The following is an 8639-nucleotide window of genomic DNA, read 5'->3' as shown; positions in this document are numbered from 1 at the left end:
TTGAGCCACCGAGACAAGCCCAGGATCCCACGAAGTATCAGACTTGCCAGGCAATCCGAGAGGCTTCAAGGAGGAAGTGGCCTGTGAACCGAGGATCGATAAGGGCGGTTAAGTCCTTCGCACCCGGCAGAACATTAAGGGACCCTGACGCTGGGCCCCCACTGCGTGCGTGGCAGTCACAAGACCCGGAGGGTCAGGCCACGCCTCGTGCCGCCCCAACTCTCTGGCCTCAGCAGCCGCATCTGTGACGCGGAGATAAAGGCACTTCCGGCCTCTGGGGCAGTCCGGCCACCTGCTTCTGCCTCTGCAGCCCCGCGTTTAGGGCGCAAGTTTCCCCGCTTCCAGGGCCACCTAAGTCACGCATGGCAGCCAGCCGTGTCCCGTCGCCCAACCCGAAGTCCCAAAAGCGCGGACCGGACGTGAGGACAATGACTCCCCGCCCCGAGGAAGGTGACAGACAGTGCGAGGGGCCAGCTGGGGGCCCTGCGCTGCGAGCTCCGTCCGGCCAGTCAGGCCTCCGGGCGCCTGGGACGCGGGATCGTCCGCTGAAAACGGGCCGGCGACAAGTGTGCCCGAGGAGCGGACGATGGCCTGGTGCCTTCCTGGCTTTTACTGCGGCCTGAGGGCTCTGGCGCGGAGAGGACGCTGGTGTGCGGTGTGGGATCCGGGCCTGCCCTCCACCCGTGCCCGCCTCGCCCTCCGGCCTTGCCATGCGGGCGGGTGAGCCTCCCTGCGAGTTTTCCCAGGACCAGGAGGGCCCAGGGAGGACGAAGAACTGAGGCCTGCGACCAGGCGAGAGGCCTCTGCCTCCAGGCGCATCGTCGGTGCCTCGCGGATGTCCGCGCACGGACAGGTCTACCTGCCCTTAGTGATACCAAGATCTTAAGGAACCCACCCAGCTGACACCCCCGCCCCGTACGCAGCACACACACACACACACACACACACACACACACACACAGACTGGGGAGCGATACTCCTCGCAGCGTATTTTGTCTCCGTCTTTAACGTGAATGAGCCCTGGGCCCTCGGGCATGGGTCACCAAACCACGGTCTGTGCACTCAGCCCACTGCCTGTTTCCATAGATAAAGTTTTATTGAAACAGTCGCTCCCAGCGGCTTCCGTTGTCCTCCAAGGCTGCTTTCGAGCTGCAGTTACAAAGCGGAGTCGTTGTGCAAAGGGGTCGTCCGGCCTGCAGAGCCCCAGATATTTATGAGCCGGCCTCTTGCAGGGAAAGTTGGCCAATCTCTCCCCTACAGGGCGTCAGATGTCCTCCTCCTCCTCCTCCTCCTCCTTCTTCTTCTTCTTCTTTTCATTTACTCTTGAATTTATTCATTCAATGAGCTGTTACTGGTCTTCTTCCCGGCAGACCGTGCGGGATTTGAGAGCGGGGAGGGTCTTTGCATCATCCTCCCTGACACCTGATGTGTCCTTCAGGAAATGCTTGTGGGATGGATGGATGGATGGATGGACGAACGCGATCCACGCGTCAGGGAACAAAGGCCTGGTCTCTGCCGTCAGGGAACGCACAGTCTGGTGGGAGAGACCCGCGTGGGAGCAAATCATTAAAATAAAACCTGGCGAGGGTCACGACCGACGCGAACCGAGTTTCCGGAGGCGGGGGCTCCCGACGGAGGGGGTGCCCGCTGAAGGAGGCCGATGCCGTCCAACGCGGGCTCCAAGGACAGTAAGAGCTGGAGATTCTCATTCTAGGATCCATGGGTTCCTGAACCAGAGAGCAAAGAGACCAAAGCCAAGAGGCGCCGGCGCGTTCACAGAGTCGTGAGAGGGGAAGTGAATTTCTTCCTCCGCCGGCATTTCATGTGCCCCTTGGAGGGCGCCGGCCCCGCGCCAGGCACGGGGCCTGTAATGGGGGGGCACACCAGCCCCTGAGTCTCCACGCAGAGAAGGAGGATGGCCCCACCTCCTGGGTTTTATACGAGGGTTCAACTAGCTAAGGCCTGTGATACACTGGGCACGCGCGCGTACTCAGAGGGAGTCAGCTGAAAGTAAGATCCGTGTTTTTCAAGTTCCCGGCTGCAGCGTGCCTGTCCCCATGCGAGCCCCCTGCGCTGGGAAACCTGTTGCCTCCCAGGGCCCTCCTCCCCTTGGCCAGTGAGGTGTAAACAGGGCCACCTAAGGCACTGCGGCTGGCGGATTAGCTTTTAGGTGCACCTGCTGATCGCCCTCCCCCCGCAGCCGAAAAAGAAACCCTGAAGCGGCGCAGCCTGAACCCCTCTTCTCTGACGGCAGCCCCGTCCTGCGCGGGCCGCAGGCACGCTCACCGCCCCTCCGCCAACAAACTGGCCTTTCGGCCCCCGCAAAGACCTTTCTTCCGTCCCTCCGGCGGCCTTTCTTTGCCAAAGGGAAGCCTCGTGACGCCCGTCGCGCTCCGCGGAAAAGAAAATCGCCCCAGGAGACTGTGCCTCCCCCCCCCCCCCCCACTCATTCATTTGTTCTTCCACTTAAATCTCAATGTCTTTCTTTTTTTTAACCTCTCCCGCAGGTCTTTCTATATAGGACGAACACGCACCAGCACACGCCTCACTTCCTCCCTTCTGTCATTTAAAGTATGAAGAAGCCAGCAAAGAGAAGTCTCTTTTCAGCGAGTTCTCGTTACAGCGCTTTCTGCCCCGGTGACCGAAGGGGATTTCGAAGGAAGTCAAGGCACTGATGACGATGAACGAACATTTATGACCGGCCATCTGTTCTGTCAATTAAACCCTCCACATATCGAGTTATTTGTTCTTACGTAACTAACCTACAGGGGCGAAAGAGACGTATGCGCAAGGTGTCCACCGTAAACACTGTTTATATGTTTAAAAAATAAAAATGAAGACCCACGCTGCCCTGATCCACGGTCTGGAGATAATTAAACTAGCATGGGTGGGGGGGGGGGGGGAGCTTTGAACACAAAACAGGGTCGAGGCGTCAAAGAACAAAGGTTCCTATCAGACGCCTTCTTCTTCTAATGGTCCTTGTGCGGTAAAAATAAAGTCCAAACACTATAATTTCACTCACAGAAAAGTTACAAATACTGTAGGTATCTTTAGAAACAGCTGCAAAAGTGGTTTCACTTCTGACAAGATTGGCGTTAATTACCAGCAAGGACTTCAGTATAATACTATTTAAATCATTTTAAATTATCCCTCTCAAAAATTAATTTTTCATCAAAGATTACACACAAAAAAAATCATGATATCATCTCTGCAGCTGTGATTTAGTAATAATTTCATCTATTATTACCAATGTCAGTTGGATAAAAGAAAAAAATGGCACCCCACCGTGCGGATTCCAGCACAGGCCATATATAGAAATTTTTAACTATCACTTATAATCGCTTTGATGAGCTTAAACCTCCTCTCAATTAACACCCTAAATGACACCGAGACATCTTAATGGGGGATGTAAGTAAGAGAAAAGACTTTAATCAAAGAATAAAGAAAAAAGTGCCATGAAGGAGGACGACTCGTTCCACACCTCTTCATGTCTGACCAAGTGGCACCCTTATCGGATTTCGAACCTCTTGTCGTTCCAGGATCTAGAGCAAAAACTAAGCAGCGATCGAAAGACACATGGCAGGTTGCTGTGCTCTCTCTGTGAAAATAAAGACTGTTCCAGGGTCCCCAGTCTAACAGCTGGACAAGGGGAAGGGAACTTCGGAACGTTATCACTTGAACAAGCATAATAAAGGAGAGGCTAGAAAAAGAACACATTGTTCCCTGAAGATCATCTTCTGGGGCATCCCAGGGTAGCAGTTTGGGGGATCCAAGTCACCCTCGTGCGGGTACCCCAACTCACTCTCAGCAGGATCAGAGGAAAAGATGGGTCCCTCCAGACACATTTGAGTTATGCAAACTCACACAGCCATGGGGATGTTACAGAAGGACATTTCTCAGGCCATTATTTTTTATCGTGAAGCTGCTGTGCCTGGCCTGTGGGAGAATTGAAAATAAAATGAAATAAAACAAAATCCAAATGAAAACTGACCAGCCTGCTTTCCTCTTCTTAAATCATGTTTGCGGTAGCCATGGTGATTTTTGTTTCCAATTAAGATGTCCTAATGAACATGTGTTCATGCCCATGCTTTACTCCCAAGGAACAAACTGGGCAATTAATGGCCCTGCAGGAGCCCTGATCTCTCGAGCCACAAATGCATATTGGGTCAAAAAAAAAAAAAAAAAAAAAAAAGAAAAGAAAAGAAAAAAAGCAACAGTTGGGGAAGTCTTGAAGATAACATTTATAAAATTAGGTGGAAGAAACGTGATTTTCAGATGTGACTTACCTCTTTCTACACCTAAGCCACCTTACCCCTCACAGACGAAAAGAACGCTTTTTGTTGCCTGCCTTCTGCCACAGTCAGGAAGAAAAAACACGTAAGCAGAAGCCACGTTTTCACCAACAAAAGCGGTGACATCTGACCTGTGGGCATTAAGGGCCAACATCTGCACTGTGTCCAGGGCAACTGTGTAGCGGGAGCCACGCTCTACATCGAAACTTCACAAATAACCTTTCATGACAGGCATTATCATCCTGGATTTGAAGATCAGAGAGAGAAGAAAAATTTCCTGAAGGTTACATAGCCATAAAATAGAGAAGCCAAGATTGCGACCTGGGCTTCAGCATGGTGGGCAAATCAGAGAGAACCAAGATCAGTATCTTTCCTCAGAATAAGAAGTATTTGGGTTGTTTTCACCTTTCTCTGATTAACTAAACACTTTTTCTAACCCCCTTCCTCATTCCACCCCAGCAAATGTGTTAGTATTATGCTACAATATGTAGAATTTAAATGTGTTTTTATTATGTAGTGGGTTATCTTTTTACCTGATTCTTTTTGGATATTGTTTTAAATACACACACACACACACACACACACACACACACACACCTTCACAAATGTACACACACAAGATAAAGTGTAGTAAGTTATGCACTCACTCCTATTTTCCGTATTCCTCAAAGCATCCTCCTACTGATGTCCTTCTTCCAAAAATGTTTTCAAAGAAGGTGTGTTTGGGTAGTAAGCCTTCTGAGGCTGTATTTGCCCAGATTTTTTAAAGCATTTATTTTATTTTTGAGAGAGAGAGAGCAAGCACGAGCGGGGGAGGGACAGAGAGAGAGGGAGACAGAATCTGAAGCAGGCTCCAGGCTCCAAGCTGTCAGCATACAGCCTGAGACGGGGCTTGAACTCACGAACTGTGAGATCATGACCTGAGCCAAAGTCAGATGCTTAACCAACTGAGCCAGCCAGGTGCTCCTATTTGCCCGATTTCAAAAGATACTTCAGTTGGGTATAAAATTATAGATTTAAAGTTATTTTCGCTCAACATTTCAAAATTATTCTCTACTGTCTTCTTGATTCAATGTTGTTACTGAGATATAAGACTTTAATCTGAATGCTGTTTCTATATAAATGATCTTTCTGGGAGCTTGTTACCTTTTTAGTTTTCTTTGACATTCTTAAATATAATTATATTAAGTATGATTTGTCTTTTATATATTCTATTTGACATTCCATATGAACTTTGAATATGAATCTTTTTCTTGGGGCACCTGGGTGGCTCAGCTGGTTGGGTGGCTGACTACAGCTCAGGCCATGATCTCGCAGTCTGTGAGTTCGAGCCCTGTGTCGGGCCCTGTGCTGACAGCTCAGAGCCTGGAGCCTGCGACTGATTCTGTGTCTCCCTCTCTCTGCCCCTTCCCTGCTTGCTCTCTGTCTCTCTCTCAAAAATAATGAACATTAAAAAAAAATTTTTTTAAATATGAATCTTTTTCTTTCTTTTATTCTGTCGTTACTGTTTTTCAAATATTTCCTCTTGTCACTTTATTTTGTCTTTCTTTCTAGGATCGCCTGTAATGTTTACATTGAATTGTGTGCTCCTGGTCTTCACTTATTTTAGCTTTTCTTTGATACATTTTAGCTCTTTATCCCTGCTTGCTTCTTTCTCAGGAATGTCTTCAATCTGATCTAGCTCACTAATTTCTTCTTAAACTACATTCATTGTGCTTTTTATTTCACCTCCTGAATTCTTTATGTCCAATATTATATATTTTATCCCCTAGTATTTCCATTTGATTCTGCTTTGTAACTGCTTGTTTCTGCTTCATGCTCCCAGCATCCTTGAGTGTTAGGGTTAGAGTTTCCTTTATCATGACTGTGCTCTTCATACACTCCCAGGATAAAAAGCTCCAATATCAAATTCTGGGCTTGGTCGCGCCATTTGTTTCATAACCCCAAAGCTGGAGAGTAGCTTTCTGTCCTTGTCTCCAGGCATGGCTCTTCCCAAAGAAGTTTTCTTGCTCCTCCCTCCTTTGAGGCTATGGAAGGAACGAAAGATGGAAACACTCAGCAGCCAGGCTTTTGACCAGCACTGCTGATACCTGAATCCTAAGCTTTTCCTGAGGGGTGATATTTCCTCACTGACCACATACCCCACTGGTTGGACTTTGCTATTTTTATGCCTCAAAGAGGTCATATGGTTATCAGAGATACATCAGGGGTAATGTGAAAGAAAGATAAAATATGCAAACTTTCCCCTTTAATATCCATCCTACTAAAAATGACGCTCAGGTCCCTTTGGTCACAATAATTGGCTTTGGTCTCCCCAGAAATCTCTTGCAATATTTATATTACTCGTTCAGATCCATTCCCAGTGCCCTTAATTTTATGGCCTCTCTGGTGTTGCTTTCATGGGACAGGGCCAGCATCCCATGCTAAGCGTATGACCAGACCACCAGGAACAAGACAAAAGCTTAGGATTTTCAAAGGTAGCAGGTACAAGGAAGAATTGTCCATACAAATAGAACATGAGCGTAATCGCTGGGCACAAACCATGTCAGGACTGGAATACACCACAAGTTTCCTGGTTTTGTTGTTTGTTTAAATGAATCTGTAGGGCAATAGGATCCACTGACAAGTTAAAGAATTAGGGACAAAAGAAGTATGGAACTAAGAATGGGGTGAATGAGCAATTTTTTAAAGTAGAGTCAGTTTTTGATAAGCAATACCTCAGGTTCATGTCACTTAATGATAACTAACTTCTACGTAACCTCGCCCTTTGAACTCTTACATTAGAGAGTTGGAACTGGCCTATCCAGCACTCACATAACTGAGATCAGTGCTGAACTTGGCCCGCTTTGACTCTTTCTTATTTAATCTTTATTTTGAGTCTCCTGTCCCTAGAGCTAGGTCTTTCTCTGTGTCCACAGATGGCTGGTCTCCGGGTGGCTGCCACTCTGAAGGAGGGAGGGTAGATCTGATTGGAATACCCCATGAGTTAACCCAGTCATTGTGTTCATTTCACCAAGTGCCATTGTGTAGCTGTGCTTCATCACCAACTACTGGAAAAAGTCTTTTCTTTATCTTAGCCCCTAGCCTGCCCATGACTGAGACTCTAGGAGACATTACCACTTGGAGAAGAGAATCCTTTACAGTATCAGCAAACATACCAACCAGTAGCTATGCACTGAGTTCCGTGGGACCTTCTACAGATTCTGTCTCATTTCATCATCACAGAACCCCAGAAAAGTGGTATTATTATCCACTTTCTATGCTTGAGAAAATAGAGGCCCAGAGAGTCAAGAGACAGACCCAAGTTCACCCAGAAATGTAGGGCAAAGACATAACATTAATTCAAGTCTTCAGATTGTAGGTCCAAAACCAGGTTCCTTCTACGCCATATCTGAGAAGTGGAAGAAGAGGATCAGCTCCCGTGCATGCCTTCAAATCATGTTTCTTACGTTTCTAGTATATTCCAGTAAACCTAGGTCCTAGGTTTACTCTGAAATCACAGACACCCTAGCCTCTCAGGAAAAACAGGTGAGGGTTACTGTTATGAAATAAAGTCCCTAAAACGAACATGCACTTTGCACAGCATGACATTTGGAATTCAAAAGGAAGAAGAAAAAACATGGGCATTTGGAGAGAGAAGGTCAGGAGTCTGATTTAGAGTTTGAGGTCAGGGAAGCTGAGACAAAGAGAATGGGTATTTGTTAGGCAGCTGTCTGACCTCAGCACCTTGCACAGTCACACCCTGTCCCCATGCCTCAATCCCTATATTTCCACCTGTGCCTTTGTCTGTTGGCAGGACTTTCTTCAATAACTAATGGTCTATATTTATATGCTGCTTGTTCTTTGTGAATGAAAATGACTTTGGCACTGACACTAGAGAAAGCCAAGGAATGTTTTTTTTTTCAGCACATGGCACCAATTTCTTATGAGTACAAGGAACTCTGGACTGAGTCAGAAGACTTGGTTCAAGGCCTGGCTTCATCTTTCATTTCCAAGACCCTATTTCCCCCCCCACATTGCCGGCTAGCTGTGACTAGGGCATGGGCACTGGAATAAGGTAGACTGGGTTTCCAGACCCAGGGCTGGTCACTAACAAGTGTAGGAACATGTCTTAATCTCTCTGAGCTTCAGTCTTCACTTTGCATGATGGTCGCACCAATTGTACATGAAGGACCTCACAAGTCTACGTACCCCAACTGGCACAGGGCAGAATTTTAACCACTATTTGTCTCTGTCCTTCCAACAACAGACAACCAACTCTGCAGGGATTTCATCGTGGCTGGCCTTATGGGAACCAACCCCACAGTCCCTTCCCTAATCACGCGGTTCTCCTTGGGATCCAGACCT

The 8639-nt window shown here is 47.6% G+C and overlaps 1 long non-coding RNA gene across 1 annotated transcript; it reads left to right on the top strand.

Annotated features, from left to right (window-relative positions):
• The first annotated feature begins 291 nt into the window (after nt 1-291).
• LOC122239309 lies at nt 292-2833 on the top strand. Its single transcript, XR_006218276.1, has 3 exons — nt 292-853; nt 1439-1688; nt 2508-2833. It is a non-coding gene; the product is annotated as an uncharacterized LOC122239309 (long non-coding RNA).
• Nucleotides 2834-8639: the final 5806 nt, after the last annotated feature.

This window comes from Panthera tigris, chromosome B3, assembly GCF_018350195.1.
Source record: "Panthera tigris isolate Pti1 chromosome B3, P.tigris_Pti1_mat1.1, whole genome shotgun sequence".
Lineage (NCBI taxonomy): Eukaryota > Metazoa > Chordata > Mammalia > Carnivora > Felidae > Panthera > Panthera tigris.
This window is presented reverse-complemented; position numbering and strand designations above follow the sequence as displayed.